The following is an 18,695-nucleotide window of genomic DNA, read 5'->3' as shown; positions in this document are numbered from 1 at the left end:
GCAGCAGATAGTGAAGGAGGGAGAAAGGCAGAAAGAAGTGAAAATTAGCAGGTGGGAGAGCAGTAGAAGAGCTGAAATAAAGAAAAAGAGAGTGAAGTAGGCTGGAAGTAATAAACAAGGAGGAGAAGAGTTTGATTGCTAGGCAGAGAAGGTACAAGAATATTAGCTGTATCATTACACAGAGCAAGAGAGTCTGATTCTTCCACACAAAAGGTTTAAGTATCTTCCATTACAGAGCTACGGCTCCCAAAATACCCCCAGAACAGAGCTCTGCGTTTGGCCCTAATTTTCCCTCCCATTCACCATGAACACAGGGTCACAGCACAGTGGTGAGTGGTCCTGCCTGTCTGCGTGTGTGTTCAGCTGTGATGAATTTAATATATGTTTACATCGGTCTGATTTGAAAACGACGACATGTTCCTCTGCGCAAGCAGTGTCCTAGGTATTGTGAATGGAAATCTAAAAGGGTACCTCTGATAGACAACTGCTCTTAAATGTTCCTCGCAGGTAGGGATGGCAGAAGGCAGAGATGACACAGTGGAAGGTAGAGAAGGCGTGGTTTTTGCAGCATGTGTGTGTTTCTGTTTTACTGTATCTGTGAAAGAGCGAGGGAGACCCGCAGGTGACTTCATCAGTCAGAGAGACGGGTGGGTTCCATCAGTGTGACGGCCTCGTCAGCGGCCCATATTAAACACATTAAATACTGGGCCAAGCTCCTCATTAATCAGCCCAGAGGGATGACAGCTAGCTCTGCTATCGGCCCCGTACATCCACGCATGCCCAGGGCTGTCTGGGCCCGAGGTAATATACCTCTTCCGCAGATAACACTATGATAGATCGACTGCAGCCTTTCTGATTGGGGCTCACTAGTGTAATACCACCTTGTCTGGCTTTATCAGAGAAGCCCATTGAGCAGTCATGGCAGATCAGCTTTTCAAGAGCTTCATGATTCAACTGATTTTTGACTGGAAGGGAATGTCGTAATGTTCGTGTCAGCTGATTTAATGTCAGACCTATAAGGTGAGACAGGTATTTTGAAAGGTACTGTCCAATCATAATTGTCATGTCTGCCCTCTCTTCGGGAGAATAATGACAATCCTGTATGCAACCTGTCACATTCATTTTAACAGTTATTTACCCTTTGAGAGACCCTCTACAAGCATGAGAGGTGTGATTGATTAATTCTCACAGTTATTCACAGGTATTTTTTTTACTTAGATATCCATGGTGTATGATGTGTGGTTAAACTTTCCACATAAAAGCTGGGCTTTTTTTTTTGTTTTAAAGCTGATGCCTAAGAACATCAGAAATCATTTGGTGACTGAAATTAGAGTTAATGTTAACTTTTGAGCACTGCCATAATCAGGATTCTCCAAAAAGCAATCTTTTTTTGCATTCTGAATTTAATTGATTTCTAATTACACCACCCACCTGAAGGTCTTTTAATCATCCTTAGTCAGTAATATGAGTCTCATTCCTCCTATGTACCCGCACCAAGCTGATCAGCCACAAAAGCTGACACCTCATCCATAACCAACTGGTCTCCATTTTATCCCCCCCGCCCACCCTTATCAAAAAAACTACTTCATTCTTTGAGAAAGGCGTCTGAGGCAGATAGCGAGCAATGTGCAAATCACACCAATAATTGCTGTAGTTAGTGGTTCAATTTGATTAATGTGGCTTTGTTAAGGTTCTTTTAAGAGAGGAGAATATGTAACAGTGATGCGCAGTTAAGTCAAGTGGGATATAGAATGTCATGCCCAGGGGTAGATGGGGTTTGATCTACACCACTAGGTGTCTCTCTTCAGATAGGCTAGAGTCCTGGCTTGGAGTTGACAGACGGGCTGAGAGAGGTCAGACCCAGACAAGAGCGTGGAGAAGGAGGAGAGAAGTGATGATAAGAAAGAAGCAAGGGCAACTCTACGATGTCCTCTTCTTCTCTTTGTGCCCTTGTTTGAACACAGACGTGACTATTTTCTCTGCAGCCATAAAGGCTTATTCCTGAATCCTTCAGGTTCATTCTGCTCACCTATTTGCCTCAACTCATTTTGTGATGTAACATGCAGAATGCAAATGTTGCCTATAAATTCTGCAGAGATAAAATGTTCCTAAAATTCTGAAGCCAGTGAATGAAATGTCTCTTTTTCATATATTCATTTACCCAACAAGCACTTTGTATTCATTATTTATCTTCCTTTTTCACCTCCCCAGGCCATTTGCTATGTCAAATGCACATTCTCGTTCTCTTCATCTCTGGTTTTGTTGAGATATGCTGCTCTGCATTTCCATTCCTTTGTCCCCCCCTCTTTTCAAGAGGAACTCACACATTTCCTCCATGCTCTTTATCGTCTGCTCTTCTATTCCCTTGTATCAACTGCAATCCTGCGCTACAGAGGTTATATCATTTTGTATTGCTGGGTCAGAAGTGCAGCAGTATGTTCGCCCACGGGCAGCTTATCTCAGCAATGCCATAAGACCAGAATCCAGCAAATCCCACAGAAACCGTACAACACATTCAAGCTTGGTGAAATAGTTGCGGAATGAACGGGGAGTGAAAACTACAGTACACAAATATCCATAGGCTTTCTATCACCTCGTAGACAAACACCATTTTATTCCCTGGTGTTTGTGTTTCTGTGTGACAGTGTGCAGGCCTTTTAACTGTGATTCTCCAGAGTTTGTGAGGATGTGGTCGGGCAGCGGGTGTCACAGTGCCACAGTCTGCCTGTGCTGCTGCTGCTGCTGTGGAACAGACATGGACCAGTGTAATTACTTCCATTATCACCGCCACACAACACAGAGCGACAGAGACGAGGAACACGAGAATTGAGGGGACTCACAATGGGGTCATATGAAATCTACCTTTAACTCGTGCGCTCTGGCAGATTGAGTGAAAATGAGGGAGTCATAGAGAGAGGTAGGGTGGAGAGAGGAAAGAGGATGAAGAAGAAGATCGCATGTAAAATAAACTATTCTGGGTTTGCTGTGTTTGTGTGTGTCTATGCATGGAGTGTTGATGCGTTTTTTTTCTTTTTCATGTTTGCAAAGAGAGGAGAGCTGTGCAATCAGTTTCTCTCCCCAGCTTGTAATCAGCAGGCATGTCAGTAAACACTGTTAATGGGGGTGGACACTCTCTCCCTTCTCACCCAAGACCCCTGCAGTTGGTAATTGGGATAAATGCAACTCCATGCTTCATTTACCCTTACCCTCTCTATTCCTTTCTGTCTTTTCCCTTCACTTTTTCCTCCTCCTCCTTTGCTTCTACTTTAACCTCCTCTGTGTCTTCGGTTGCTCTCCTCGCTTGTGTTTGTTAATGGCTTCCCGGCTCATTGATACCCCAGATGTTTTTTATAATCAAAACGTGAGAAACGGCAGAGTGGACACAACGCCATCTCTTCCAATGGGTACTTGAAATGAGCTGTTTGCTCTGTTTAACATGGTCACATGACAAAAAGATGCATTGGGGAATAAATCAGAAATGAGATACTGCAAACAACTGTTAATACAAATCACATGTTCCAATTTTCTGTGACTAGTGTAAGAAAGTTCCTGCATATATGCATACTTCATGTACCTCAGAGTAAAGAAATAACTAGTTGATTTGATAGCATTCATTTTGATTTATTATTTCTTGCTACCTTCCGCCCATGCTCTGCGTATATATGATGGTGTAATGTATTCATGGGTCTTGCTGCACCATCATTGCTTTCGTGATGTAATCTCTTTTCCCGTGGCTTGGACCCCACCTGTGGGAGAAGGAAAGAGAGCTGTAAGTGCTTGTGTGATGTAAAATGCCTAATTTGGGGGGTGATTGATGGTTTAATATTGCAGCCTGCAACCTTGCTGCCCCCACCTACCCAATGAAGCTGCAGGCAGGCGCGAAACCATAGCACTGTGTATGTGTATAATGTCACTTTCTATTCTCACATTCAAACCCAGCTGGTGGAATTAAACCAATTCTGAGTTTGTTTGTTTTGTGTGTGTGTGTGTGTGCGCGCCCATTGTGGGCGTGCTGGAACATTTCTTCTATCGCAGCACAGCTAAAATCCACTTAGATATATTGACTGTGGTCTAGAGTCAGTGGTCAGTTATTGCCGCCATTTCTGCTTTTCTCATTTTAACCAATCTTCCGTAATTTCTCCTGTCTCCTCTGTTTTCCCTGAGATACAGTGCAGATTGTCATGTCACTCATTACCGTTCCCTTAATGTCATGAATACCCTCAACCCTTCTTCCTTTGCTGTCTACCTGTGTGTCCCCTTATGCTTCTCTCTGTGTTTTGTGCAATGTGTGTTACATAAAGTTCCTACAGATTTTCATGCAAATTAGTGGTGTCAATCAGTATCAAACCTATATTTCTTTTAATAAACAAATTAGAAAGTCTTCTCGAGAAAAATGACAGCATTGGTTGTTTGTTCAAATGCCTAAATGGACACATGATGTGCTGTAGTGCCTCAAACCCTCTTAGGTGCATGCTGCAACAGAACATGTGACTTTGACATGAGTGACAGCTGTTTTTTTCCTGCTTCCTAGCAACAGTCAGTGTTGTTTTCTTTTAACCATGACCATGATGTTTCTCTAACCTTGACAATGCAGTTTTGTGCCTAAGCCTAACCAAACCTTAGACAAAGAGAGATGACAGATTGTATTATAATTTGAATCATGCTACCCTAAACAACAAATGTTTCACAGTGAGGTTTGCAGGTTTAAAATTAAGGCATTACCTGGTATTGTTGTGTAATATCCAAAGTTTATTATTGGAATCAGTTTTAGTAAACAGAAATTGGTGTAGCCCCACTACAATATGTGCCAGCTTTGCCTGGAGGTGCTATTGTGATTTGTCAAAAAAACTGACAGAGAGGTTGGCCAGAAAGTTTTATCTTTACCAGATGTGGAGGAATCTGTGCAGGATGAGATTATTACGTTTCTGCAATTCCTGTTTTGTATGACCCTTGCCTTAAAAAACAAAAATGAAGTGCTGCTTGGCACAAAGTCATGCATATTCCTAGAGAGAGTAGTGGGTTGCTTATTTACTCAATACTTGCTAACGAGCAAAGTTTGCTAAAGCTTATGAGGGTTGACACTCCCACTGCGACAAGCGAGAGGTGGCGAAGGTGGTGATGCTCAGTTGGGCGTTCACAGTAATGCAAATCATGTAAGAATACTGTAATTGGGCAACTCCTAAAGTCTTTTGCTTTCAGGATTTCTTGATCTTTTTGTTTGGCCAGCCTGTCATTCTCTCCACAGGTTTCTAGTTTTGCATTTCCACTGGCTGACCTCTCCCATGAATCCTATCTTCATGTGAAGATGGAGGCTGCCCGACGATCGGTAGCTATTTAAAAAGTTAGACAAAGTGCCTTTAGATCCATCTAGATGTTTTCATCACCCATTGATGTTGTTGATCTATATTCTACACAACTCTCAGTGGGGAAATGAATCATGATACTATGCCTCTGAGTCATCTAGCCGTGCAGAAACTATGGTGTCATTATGTTGATATTTTGTCTACTATTAGCCATAAGGAACAACTGCTCACAGTGATATGCATAATACCAACCAGTGTGGACAAGTGCTAAGAAATTTACTGAGAATACTTTTTCTGAATATGAAATGCAGATACACACACAGCACATGTGCATGTGTGTGGACACAGTCTCAAATGGTTGTTGTGCTAATATGTTTTTAATGTCTTTGGGATGCAGTCGACATCTCTAATTTGTTTTTGTCTAAGCTGTGTGCTTATGTGGATGGGGGACATCAAAGCAGTAAAAATAGCATTTCTCATTAACCAGCCTTTCCCTCTCATTTATTTTCCTCATGCACACTTGCCAGTTTGTCCACATGAGTGTTTTTTTAGGCACAGATTGTGAAGTTGTGAGGATGAGTTGCTGGAGAAAAGATAATGGGACGATGCTCGGTTTCCGTTTACTGCTTCCTGTATTCAGTCCTGAGCAGGCTTTCATCAGGAACTCGTCATCATTTGTATCATCAAGTGTAAAAAAGCTTGTAACAAATCAAGTTACATAATATGAGTGAGGCAGCCAGTTTACATTTTTCAAACTAGCTTGGTACGAATAATGTTTGAGAACAAACGGGATTAGGGTTTGATAAACAAGGTTGGACTTTCATGATACAAGAAATCTTTTTTTTTTACCAAGTTCATTTATATTATTGACCTCAGTGGATTTTTAAACTCGCTCTTAAAAGAGAGTTCATACTTTTTGATGAACGTATATTACCTCTCTTTATGTATTTAAATAACAAAAACATTAGGCTAATGAGCTTGAATAAGTCAGTAAGGGAAGAATATCAAAAAATGAGAGGACCAACATTTACTTTACTGACATTTACTTACATCTTTCCGAAAGATGTCAAGGCATCACTAGAGTCATTTTCACTGAATTAGGGTTAGAATATATTACATTTGACAGAGTTGTGTTCAAGTTAATTTGTGTCCATTCCCTTGACTGATTTCAGTTTGGATTCCCTGGTTTTACAATGTTTTGATAAATAAAGCACCATGGAGGATGTAGCAAATACCACATATAACAGCAAATTGATGTGTCTGTGGGTAATGGAGCTGCAGCCTTTGAATTTTAGACAAAATATTTTAGCTGATGCTTATAAATAGATACCTATATTCACTAACTGCACCATAATGTGGGTGTTTGTGTTCTGTGAGCTGAAAACGTATATGGCTTCATTGCTCAGTTTATTCATTTCATGTGCATAAATGGCAAAAGGAAGAAAGGTAACATTGTCCTCCCTTTCATGCATGGTGTCCACATTTTGGACAGTTATTTTAACTAAATTTCTCCAAGTCATTTGAGGACAGTGTCAGTTGTTTGATTCCAACATTGTAACAGTGGTTACTCTCCTGTTTTCTACATATTTATTGCATGATGACCTCATCAATCCAAGATGGCCGATTATGATGACCACGTGGTAAATGACTCAGGCACATCTGTGAAAAACTTTTATTCAAGGAGGTCAATCAAGGTAAAAAAATATTAGGATGTGCAGTAAAGTATTATTAACAGGTTTTTGTTTTATAAATTAAAATTTAGAGTAAAATGTAGTTTTTATACACCAAAAACCAACTCTCCTCGTATGTGGGCGTCATGCAACAGTGGAGTGAGATTGCATTAAGTTTGATTTCTGTAACCTGGTAGTTTATCTATTCTAATTTTATGATGAGATGAAATTTATTATATTATAATAAAATAGACATTTAACAAATATATGAACATAAATAACAATGCAAAAGTGCATATTACAGCATTAAATGGCAACTTTTGACTGCTTTACAGCCTTTGCAAGATATAAGAATAAGTATTGTACTCACATACTGTAAAACAATCAGTTTTAACTAGAACTATGTAATCTGTTAGATGTTGGATGTTGATAAACTGAGATGATTCAACATGAAATTAGATATGGATAAAAATATACTACTGGGATTCCCCATACAGGTAACTACATTTATAAATACCACCTTGAGTGTGTTTCCTTTATTTGTTCCTAAATATGTGTTTTATTGTTAATTTTCAACTATTGAGCTTAAATACATAGCATAACATGACATAAAAAACATAATATTCCATATTTTCAGGTGTGACATTTTACTCCTTTGTTGGATGGTGTCCACATACGTGGACAATTAAATAATTAAAAAATAGAACAGAAGTTTGAAAAAAAATGTAAATGGATTTTTATTTTAGCACAATTTTGAGTAATAAAAAGAATCTTTAAAAAATCTAGATAATGTTTTTAATAATTCATGTATAGGGCTATTTGTGTAATGTCACGAAGAATAGATCTCCTTCACGTATTTCTATGCACATTGACAGGTTAACCGTCTCTCATTACCACAACACAGTAGCCTGTTAAACAGCAGTGAGCAAGGATTACTGAATTTAAGTGCCCCATCCTGCCTGCCATTTTGTGGGCAAACCATTTTTCACTTCTGCTTTGTAATTGTGTAATTATAATTAAAAAATCAAATTTTTTTCTTGAAAAAACAGTGAGGTGGGGAGAGAGCTGCATTTGACTGATTAATTTTGCTGCTGATGAAACCATCTATCTAATCAGTTCATTATGACATTTGCATACCACCATATATGTTTATTCTGTTTAAAACTGGTCTTCTAAAATTTGTTATTTGGCTGTAGATTGTTAATAAGAACACTAATCTTTGGTTTTGTGTGGCCCGAGTTTAGCCGGGTGTTGTGTCGCATGCACCCATCTCAACCGAAGTTACATTGTTTTAATTTAATTGGTTTTGGATTGAACTCCTCATCTGAAACATGTTTTCATAATTTAATCGGGAGAGCTGGTACTATTTATGTGTCATTGTGGAAAATAGTTACACCATTCAATACACAATTAACATCTTATAACTAGAACAGTGCTCTCAGTAGAGTGCAGATCTCTGCCAGGCCTGGCATCACCAAATGGCGTATGAATAATGTGCCAATGTGTTGAAATGACGTGCTTTCGCATGTCATTCACGGCATTTAGTCTACACTGACTTATATTGTGCAGAGACTGTGTTATTTTACACGCGAATGTCTTAGAGGTTAGGTGACATAGTATAAAGAGTACAAAGTACAAAGGACTTTCACCCAGGAGACTGCTTATCGTCTGGCAGAGATAATAAATACTGTACAAGAAATAAACTTTAATGGATTAATGTTACAATTAAGAAAAATTGAGACAGTCAGTTACATTATGTTTCAGTAAAAGTGTGTTGAATATGAACTAAGTATATATGCCATTATTCAGTTGTTTTAAATAATATAAAGCTGCCGGTTTGTCCGTGAATGAAATACTATTTATTATTCTGCTCGTCACAGATTCTGCCTGCTTGTGAGTTACTATCAGTATGGTCAAATGCTGTTGCTGGAAAATAGTCAATTCTGAAAATTTCTGGTTTGGATTGGATTTGGTTTCCATAGTAATGGCCACAGACTAGCTTATCCATTGAATGGTGCCAGTGTAAATGCATTTTTATGACTATTCAGCCAGTCTGTATAGTTTAGCATCCCTTCGCTCTCACATCACTATTCAAGCAAAACTGTTGCTCACTTAAATTATATAGCTAACCCTGTGACATGTTACAATCTCTTCTAATGTGTCTTGAAAAGATTTGTCTGAGATAAGGAGTCTAATGCTGATATTGAAACAGAACAGGATGATGCTAATCATCCCCAACCATAACAGAATACATTATTCTTAGCCACTTCATGTTGCTGTGGAAACTGTTTAAGAGTCAGTAGGTCTGCCAAGGGTTTGCAGATAAACATGTCATTGTGTGTGTGTGTGTGTGTGTGTGTGTGTGTGTGTCTGTGTGTGTGCATGTGTGTGCCTGTGTGCATGTTTGTGTGGCTTGGCATGCTATGTGTTTTATCAATTGAAACGTTGCACTACCCGGCGACAATGCATGTTTGACAGGTTCATTTGAAAAACAGATGAACAGATTTCAGGGGATAGAATGGCTTGAAAGAAAGGAGTAAGATGTACTAAGAGAAGAAGAAGGAGTGAGGATAGAGTCTGGATCACAAAAAAGAGTAATAGGAAGATAAATGGACAGGGAGCAAAGCTTGAGATATAGAGAGATTCAGCTTGTGACGTACAGTATATATAGATTGTTATGGGGGCGTGTATTAAACCCTCTCTGCGATGCGAGATGAATTGGCCCAATTAATGAAAGAGTGAGCAACGGTCATGGATCCAGGACACACACACGCATAGACACACACTGTGCTCCCTCTCCAGGCTCATATCATTACCCATCATTACACCCCCCATTTGGCATCAGCCGGCCAGATCGATCATGGCCGATAACTCTGTCTCACTCCAGGCCGGCCTATCTATCTCTATCTCACCCCCTCTCATATCTTACTTTCTCTGTATCTCTCTTTTTTCACACCATATCTCCTCTCCCTGTCTCATCCCCCTCACACAACTCTCTCCTGCCTACAAACTGTATCAGTTTCAGAATTACTTAAAACGCCCGCCTACCCTATCCTCCTTTGCTTTTTAGCGTTGCTCTCTCCAAGTATCTCTTCATCTCCTGTTGAATAAATCTCGCTATCTAACACTCACTAATCTCCTGCTGACTCCTCTCTAGGTTCTGTACCATATTTCCCTAATTCATATCTCTAGCTTTTTGCCTCTGTGACAGGCATATCAATCACCTTGTATTTCCATTTATTGCTGACCTGCTTTCAGCTTCACTATAATACGCCTCTTCTTCTTCTACTGTACCCACCCACAGCCTTTCATCTTTCTCTCAGTCTCTGTCACACATCTTGCTCTCACTCAGGCAGCCCAGTCACACCAGCTGTGTCTTTGCACATGACTCACTGTCGCTCACTTCCTTCTTCTTTGCTATGCTCCTCTTCCTCATCCTCCTTCTTCTCCTCCGCCAGCATCTTCTTGTGCTCCTCCTCCTCCTCCTCTTCTAACTCTGCACCCCCTTCTTGTCTGCAGAGAGAAAGTGGTGCTTACGTCAAGAGTTGAAGGCTCAAGGCTGGGCTCAACAGTCACTTGGAAAAGTTGTGAGTTTTTGTGTGTACGTGCACACTGTGCTTGTGAGAAAAAGTAACCAACCGGCAGACGCAGAGATGAACACTTGAAGAATTGAAAAAAAGGAAACCGAATTTGATTCATACTGATCTCATTTGAAGCTTGATAACATGGCTTGAAACGGAGGAGAGCAATCAGCTGCTTTTCCTCTCCTTCACTGTCCCTCTCTTTACTTATGTCTCTTGATCTAATGATGCTCTTACTTGTGTATGTTCCACATTGATTCTAATTCAGTTTGGATGGAGCAGGTCTTTCAGACAATTGTCTGCAGCCAGGGCCACAGATGGATTTTTAGCTTCTTATGCTGGCATGAGAGAATAATGGGAGGAAGGCCACACTGGAGAGAAACAATCAATTTCTCAATAATCCCATATTTATACATTCTCATGTAAAGAGAGTAATAAAGAAGGGAGAAAAGGGGGATATACCAAACTGTATTGCAGAGAGTGGAGCACCTGCCTCTCCCGGGAAAAAAAAACTGTATTGAAGGAAGAAATGAATGCAATGTTCCCACAACAAGGCAAGTCTGTGCTGTTTTATTTTACATGCTCGTCTGTGTAAAGAAATCAGCTCTGTAGCATGAAACATGGGCAGAGAGTTTTGATGAATTGATTTTTATTGATGATTCACTTGAACGTAGTAATAACTTGAACGTAGTAATAACTTGAACGTAGTAATAACTCCAGAATAATTAATAGTCTTACTTTTTTGATTATAACCACACATTCTGACTTTATATTCACTATGTTTTCTGTTTGTTTGTTTTTTACAATATTGATTAGCAACATTTTTCACTTTAGCTTTTTTCTTTTACAGGCATGTCAATGGACACATTACATGTGCAGTCACAAACAAATGGAAGCTATAAACAGACACAAACTTAATTGCTGAGATTTACAGCTCCAGATCTCAGCAAACAAGTTGTTGAATAAATTGTTGTAACTAATGTCATTGTTAGCCAATACAAACCAAAATAAGACCCAAGTTGTAAAAACACCTTTTTTTTTTTCTTTAAACACCTTGCAAACCAGCGACTGCAGAGTCAGAGCTGTGGCTATGGTTTCATTTGAACGCTATCATGCAGTGACACACCGCCTTTGTGCTGTAGATTCGCTTTGACACAGTCTGTTTTCATGCCCACTGTTGTGACACCGTTGCCACGGTGAACTAAGTGCACGTGTGTGCCTTTATACAAGTATGCACAAGTGTGTTACCATGCAATTATGTGTGTCCTGAGGCGTATCGCTGTACTGCATTCGTCTCACATCATAACACTGGTGACTTGCCAGACTTGAGCTGTGATGTGATGTCATATAAAGTAACATAAACAACGCGGGCCCACTGTGCAGCTGCCTTGGCCCCATAATATCGCTGGCTGTCTGTAGTATCTATTGTTTCCTGGCTTTCCAGCTTTGAGCATCTGGCTGAGAAGGTCTCTGGAGGCCGTGCTATAAGCCCCAGACTCGCTCCCTGCAGGCCATCTCACTGACAGGAGATCAGGCTACATCAGTATGTGTGAGAGGTACAGTGGGATCTGAGGGATGGATCCTATTTCAGCTGATCCAGCACACTGAGAGGTGGTTGCCAGAGACTCACGAAATACATACTTTGTGCAACTATCTGTGTGTGTGTGTGTGTGTGTGTGTGTGTGTGTGTGTGTTTGGACATGTGTGTGCCTGGTTACGTGTGATGTGAGTGGGATTTAGAAAAAGACAGCAGTGAAAGACAGTTGAGACAGTGCATGTGTGTGTGAGAGAGAGAGAGATGGAAAATATGTTTGCCCTGTTCACACCGATCTGTTTGTGTGGGAGTGCATTAACATCTATGTGGGCTGGAAGGGAGGCTGAATATGCAAAACAGTTGGAACAAAGGCTAATAACTCTGGAGCTGCTGTGCAAAAAGATGGTGTATTTCCTTGACTTTTGTGGAAGCCAAACAGGATTTAGTGTTGTTTGTAGGAGGAACACAAGCTTCTGTTATTCTTTGAGTAGTTTAGAGAGCTTATCTGAACCAAAGGTGGAGATTTGCAGTCTCAGTGGCAAACTGACACAGGTGAATTCGAACTTTTTAGCCTTCACACTTTTGCATTCCCTCTCTTTCAGCAAAGCTCATCTGTTATCCTGTAAAATAAGTTTAAGTAATGCCAAAGATAATACAAAATTGTATTTAACAGCCTAAAACCTGATAAAACAGTATTAGATCCAAGCATCTATAATGAGAATGTCGGGGGAACAAGAACAAATGGAACGAAGGTGATTATGCTAATAATTGGAAAGAATTTGAGTGTGTGATTTAGAAATTTGAGGGCACTAATTATTAATTCAAAGGAGCAAATTAAGTAATTCAGTGGTACACATTACTAAAATGAGGGAATGAAAAAGGCCATTGAGCGCACAAATTAGTAATTTGAGGTGATGATTTGTACTTTAACAGCACAATGTGCTCATTTCAGGGAACAGCTACATGGCTCCTTTAAAAAAACAGTGCATTCAGTCATTGAATTGTTTTCACTGTCACTTTTAAAATACCTTTGTTATCACTGAAACATTTTCTCAGTCATTCAGATGAGGAATGTGAAAGGCACTGATGCCATTTTTGTATGAGTGTGAGCTAAAAATGTCAGGGTTAGGTTGCATTGTGTAAGAGTGTGTGAGTGTGGGTCTGTGAGTCTGTGTGCTCATGTTTGGTAGAATACACACAGCAGGGTGTAATAATGTGCAAGTATGTGTATGTGTGTGAGTATGAGTGCTTTCTTTTATTTCAGTAGTGGAAGGTTGCTGGCAGTAAAGGGATTTGAAAAGTGCGGTTTTGAACTTCTTCATGTTAGAAGTCAGTTTGATCAATGTCTGCTGCAGCTCTCACTTGCTTCAGGGCACTGTGAACCGCTGATAAATGAATTCCTCTGTGTGAGTCCATAGACTGATGTGTAGGTGTACAGTGAAAAAAAGGGAACAAAAGCAAATCACAGAGTCTAAAAGTATGTGTCTGCATGTGTGTGTGGACACATACCATAACTGTATCTTTTTTGTATGAAAAAGGTATGGGTGTTGTGTATCTGTGAGCTTCTGCATCCATCTGTGTGTAGTGTCCACTTATTGAATCACACTTTCAAAGCCTCTAATTGGTATCATCTTACTCGTAGGCTCTTGGTGGCTAACAAAGACACCAATGAGTCTCTGGACTTTATCAGCCAGTCCAGCCACGAAGTCGGGCTGGCAGTCAGGCCTCAGTGCCCAGCCTGGCCCTGGAGCCCAGCGGCCTGCAGAGGAACCCATGTGCACAAAACCTTTTAGAGCTCCAGCAATCAGATTAAGGCGGCTCTTTTTTCTGCAGCACTGTTGATGCTAAGATAAGTGTTCTAGTGGGCTCCTCAGATCAACTCTAAAAGCACTATTTCATTAAACCAAGAACTCAAATTTCTGAGTGGATTATTTTGGGTTTCTTCATACATTTTGAGGAGTTAAGGTGGGATAGAGAAGCTGGTGTACACACACACATGCAGACATACAGCAGCAGCCATCATCAAGATTGTGAAATAATGACGCTGGACAAAATGCGGTGAAGCTGCTGCTGACAGAATGAGGAGTAGCTCATGAATAGGCACGAGAATTTAAAAAAATTTTTTTTTTACAAATTTGATTTGCAGAAATAGATAGGAATTATGAGTTTGTGTATTCATACTCTGTGTGTGTTTATGATTGTGGTGGTTTTTCATAGACAGGTACAACTTGAAAAGCCTCCATATTTATCTCTAAGTGTTCTGGCTGAGCGTCAGTAGGATGATGGATGATGTCTTCATCGGTGGCCAATTCTCTGAAGTTGTGGTTTGAGCGCTGGACTGAAAAACAAGATTACATTTAATGGACATTCACTTCCATCCAGAATTAACTGCAGGCTAAACACATACAGCTGCGCATAACGTGGCATCCAACAAACCAATTCAGTGTCCAGTGTTTAAAGAAGTGCCTGAGAAACACACAGCTAAATAAAATTACTTACAATTCTCACGATAAAGCCTTCAGTGAATATGACATATCCTGGACTGTCAGCTGAATGGAATAAAATGTATTTATTAATCCATTCTGCATTTTCAAACAACAGTGTCCTACAGTTTTTCTAAGATTTTCAGAAAATGCCAACCACAATATGTGGTACCTCAGTGAATTAGATGCAAAAAAGGTTTTTTTAATTGTATCTCCAATACAAATTGTGAAGCTATTGCCATCTTGTGACCTTGTTTTGAACTGAGGTGGAAACAACTTTAATATTAACTTGCTCTTTGAAGAGGACATATTTCTTGTAGTGTTGAGACATTAGGAACAGAAAATTCTAATATGTAATTAACTAATAAGTCTCTAAGCAAGGACATGTTACAGGAGCATCTTTAAAAAATGACAAACTATGAGAAGGTGGAAATGCTGGTTATGTGACAGAAAAGTTTTGATAATGCATCAAATTAAAATCATAGCTGAAACAAGCAATAATTGATATTGATAATTACTGGGCTCTGCGGGTAACAACTTAATCAATGTTCGTAATTGTACTTTTTTAACCAACTAATAAAGTACTAATATAGTCTAGTCATGCTATTTGTTGTTCTCCCTCCCCATTTTCCACAGCAATGTTAACAATCACTACGCATAACTGCTGCTTTGAAATGAAAGTGTGTGAGAATGAGGATTGACTTAGTAATAAGGTTTCAAGCCAGTTAAGACACTAAATAGGTATGCAGAGCCAGATGCAGCTTCCTATCTCCATCAGAGGGTGACCTTTAGCGTGGCCTGTTCCTGTATAGTTTTCCTCAGGGTGTGAGGATGTGGGCAGAGCTCGGCTATATACAGTAGGAGTACACAGTAGGATCAATAGCTCTCTCTAAAGCTGTTCCCAGACACACCTGCTGTACCCGGGGTGGCCTTTGTGACATAGAGATAAAGAGAAAACACTCCCCAGGCTGTTAGTGTCTGCCGATCTCCTGTCCCCGCTTTCCCTCCTCCTCCTCCTCCTCCTCAACAACCTGCACAGAGGAAGATGGATAAATCACGGTCGCATGACAGAGGGGAAAGCATTGCTAATATTTTCAAGATCCACAACAATATTGCCTTGACTTAACCTTTTCTTAAAGGCGAGATAGAAATCCCCCATCCATCCATGCCGCGCTGTGCTGAGACAGCTGAAAGAGCTGGAGGGCGGGGTCCATGTATATTTACTAACTCTCTGCTCCATTAATCAAAAGACACAGCGTGTTGGCTCCACCTGTCTGTCAATGTCCTATCACATTCCCAAGCCACTTCCTCTACTCCGGCCTCTCCGTGGTCTCCTACACTTGATATGTGCATTTTTTAAGCTGAGCGATCTCCTCTTTGTCTGACTCTTTTCTGTCCCTGGTCTTTTGTTGCTGACTCCAATCTTCCACCTTGAACTGTCTTTTTCTTCCTTTTAATCCTCACCATTCTTGTCCAACTCCTGAATACAATTTCTCAATGCTCCTGGAACAGTAGTAGTGTGTAGTATGAGTGTGCTGTCCAAGCAGGTTTGAGAGGGTAATTTGAGCCTCTAAGGGTGCCGTGGGGCTCGGATCTAGTTTTGGAAAGTGTGCTGACAGTCAGCAATCCGGCACTGATCACACCAAAGTCTCACAGATTGGTAAGATGTGCAAAATCCTGGTGGGAAAAGGGTAAGTGTAAATGAGTTAAGGAGAGAGTGCAGAGAAAGAAGTGATGTAGTTTTATCCACATAGACAGAGTTGACAGAGATGTCACTTTCCACCGAGGGCCATGTTAGCTTTTGAGCTGAAGTCCATTTGCACCTGACACGATTGTAGAGCAAGTTTTCTGCCTGAATCGACATGTGTGCAGAATAAAGGGCATATTATTTGTGCTGTGTGTGTATGTGCAGTGTGACCAAATTTAGAAAAATGTATTCTGATGGGTCCTGTGTTTATATGACTTTAAAAGGAGTATGTCTAAGTCAAGAGCTGAGTTCAGTTTCGACAGAACAATTGTCACATGCTCAGTTGAACAACACACAAATACACCCAGAAAGACAGAAAGTTGAAGTTGGAGTTGGAGTTTGAGTGGAGTAGACAAGCGTCTGGTATAGAAGCAGTTTTAATATGTTAGCCTGTCTCCCTGCTGGCTTCCCCTCCCCCTTTCAGGGACGGCACTAATGCCATTAAGTGTGGGACAGATCTGTTCCATGTCTGCAGGCCTGCCAGTCTACTGGTCTGCCCCGAGACCACTCTCCATCTAATCCTATCCTCTCTCTCCCTCTATCCTCCGCCTCCCCTCCACGCCAGAGACAGGAAGAGGCGGCTGGGAGAAAAATCTAATAAATAAATGAGAGGATGCAAGAGGAAAAAAATATATAAATTAAGTTCTCCGTTCTCGTAAATCATGTTGCCAACTTCCAGTAGACAGGGGGGCGGAGCTTAGGGGAGAGGGAGAAGGAGACCATAGGAGGAAGAGGCAGAGAGAGAGGGAGTGAGGGAGAGATTGTGAGAGGGAGAGAAAGAGCGAGAGAGTGCGGGAAGTGTTTCTGTTCCACCCTCAACCTAGGCTTGGCTCTGGAGACTCAGCGGCGAGGTGTTTTTAATTGATTTTTGATTAGATAGACATGGGGGGGGGGGGGGGGGGGGGGGGGGGGGTCCATTAGCATGAAGGGAATGAACCTCTGAGAGGAAGTGAGTGAGAGAGGAAGGTACAGTGGAGGGGGGGGGGCAAGAAGCTGCAGATGGAGGATTGTCAAAGACTGAAATAAATGACAAGTAAATAAATACATATACATTTTTGATATGCAGTGACTAAATTATTTGCTTTAATTATACTTTGTTACCCATGGGTTTAAGGTAAAGGCACATTTTCAAACCCAAAAATAGACTCAGATGATGCACAGATCAGAGTCTACTCCAGGATAGGCCTGATTTTTTTTGAAAATTCTGGCTCCTTGATTTTACCTGGGCCCGTCCTGCTCAGAGATGTGCTCAAAACAATGCAGACAGTGTGGTATGCTTGTGTTCAACTCTTTCAGTGATGTTATAGCCTGCAATAAGTTATAGCTAAGTATTATCTAACCTTTGTCTGAGCCTATTATCCTTCATCTAAACAGTGAGAAAAAGTGGATATTTAAGTTCAAGTTCATTACAGCAGGCTCCATGTTGACTGGTGCCTAAAAGCTTCATATTATTACATTAAATGTGTTGATCCAGAGTGGAATTGACCGGTAGTGAGTCTGAAAGTCTACTTAACCTCGCTATCGAGCTATACGAGTCAGAGGTTTTGCCACTACATTTTACTTGTTAAGCTATGATCGGTGGCTAATGTTAGCCTGTAGTCGAACTCACCTGTCAATGTATCTCTATAATGTGTCTTCTCCAGAGGTTCCACAGTATAATGACTATTTAAAGTTAGAATCTTTTTCATGAAGTTGTTTTTGATCAGATTTATTGTTCAAATTCAGTAAACTACTCTATATATTTGTTTTCATTGTTAGTGGCGGTTCCACCATTCCATTGCTCAAATTACTTTCACAAAGGTAATTTGAGCAATGGAAGATTCACAAAGATTATGCAGCATGTAATCCAGCGTTGCTGTTTACAATTTTATCATCAAAATCAGCCTAGCTGTTTCCTATTTACTCCCACTATTAAAGCTGCATTATGGTGTTGCCATTAGAAAAAAAACAAACATTTCATACTGCTGCTGATTTACAATGAAAGCATTCATGGCAAAACTTTTTACAAGGGAGTAATGGAAGAAGAAGGAGCAGCCACAGTGAACTGTTACACACTTGCATCTTTTTAGCAGGTAACTAACTTTCCTGTGTCCTGCTGTTTACTTGTGCCATGGACAGTGTGTAATCACATCACATTTTGGCAATTATTTTCTCCTTACTTCTTTAGTCAAGCAGCGTGGGTTTGTTTTGCTTTGCTGGAGACAGCTTCAACAGTTGCTCCTCTGTGGTATTTCTGACAAATTAGCTGCGAGTGTTTGCTGTGTTTGAAATCACATTTGCTGATATCACCAAATCAGCTAGGATTGAAATCTTAAGGATTACAACTTTAGGATGCATCACCAATTGTAAAAGGGTGTACAACAAAGCATCACTGTGT

The 18,695-nt window shown here is 40.5% G+C and overlaps 1 long non-coding RNA gene across 1 annotated transcript in view; it reads right to left on the bottom strand.

The window, feature by feature from the left end:
* Positions 1 to 3,605: 3,605 nt before the first annotated feature.
* The window catches only part of LOC119896536, a 33,802-nt gene continuing 18,712 nt past the window's right edge, over positions 3,606 to 18,695 (bottom strand). Inside the window, exons 3-4 of the long non-coding RNA XR_005443237.1 lie at positions 10,367 to 10,486; positions 3,606 to 3,746 (exon numbers count right to left, since the gene is read on the bottom strand). This is a non-coding gene — a long non-coding RNA (uncharacterized LOC119896536). The remainder of the gene's footprint in view (positions 3,747 to 10,366; positions 10,487 to 18,695) is intronic.

Source organism: Micropterus salmoides, unplaced genomic scaffold, assembly GCF_014851395.1.
Source record: "Micropterus salmoides isolate LMB-PRFRI ecotype aquatic unplaced genomic scaffold, ASM1485139v1 Ms_hic_scaffold_10, whole genome shotgun sequence".
NCBI lineage: Eukaryota > Metazoa > Chordata > Actinopteri > Centrarchiformes > Centrarchidae > Micropterus > Micropterus salmoides.
The sequence above is the reverse complement of the archived record's forward strand: the minus strand, read 5'-3'. Positions and strand labels throughout refer to the sequence as shown.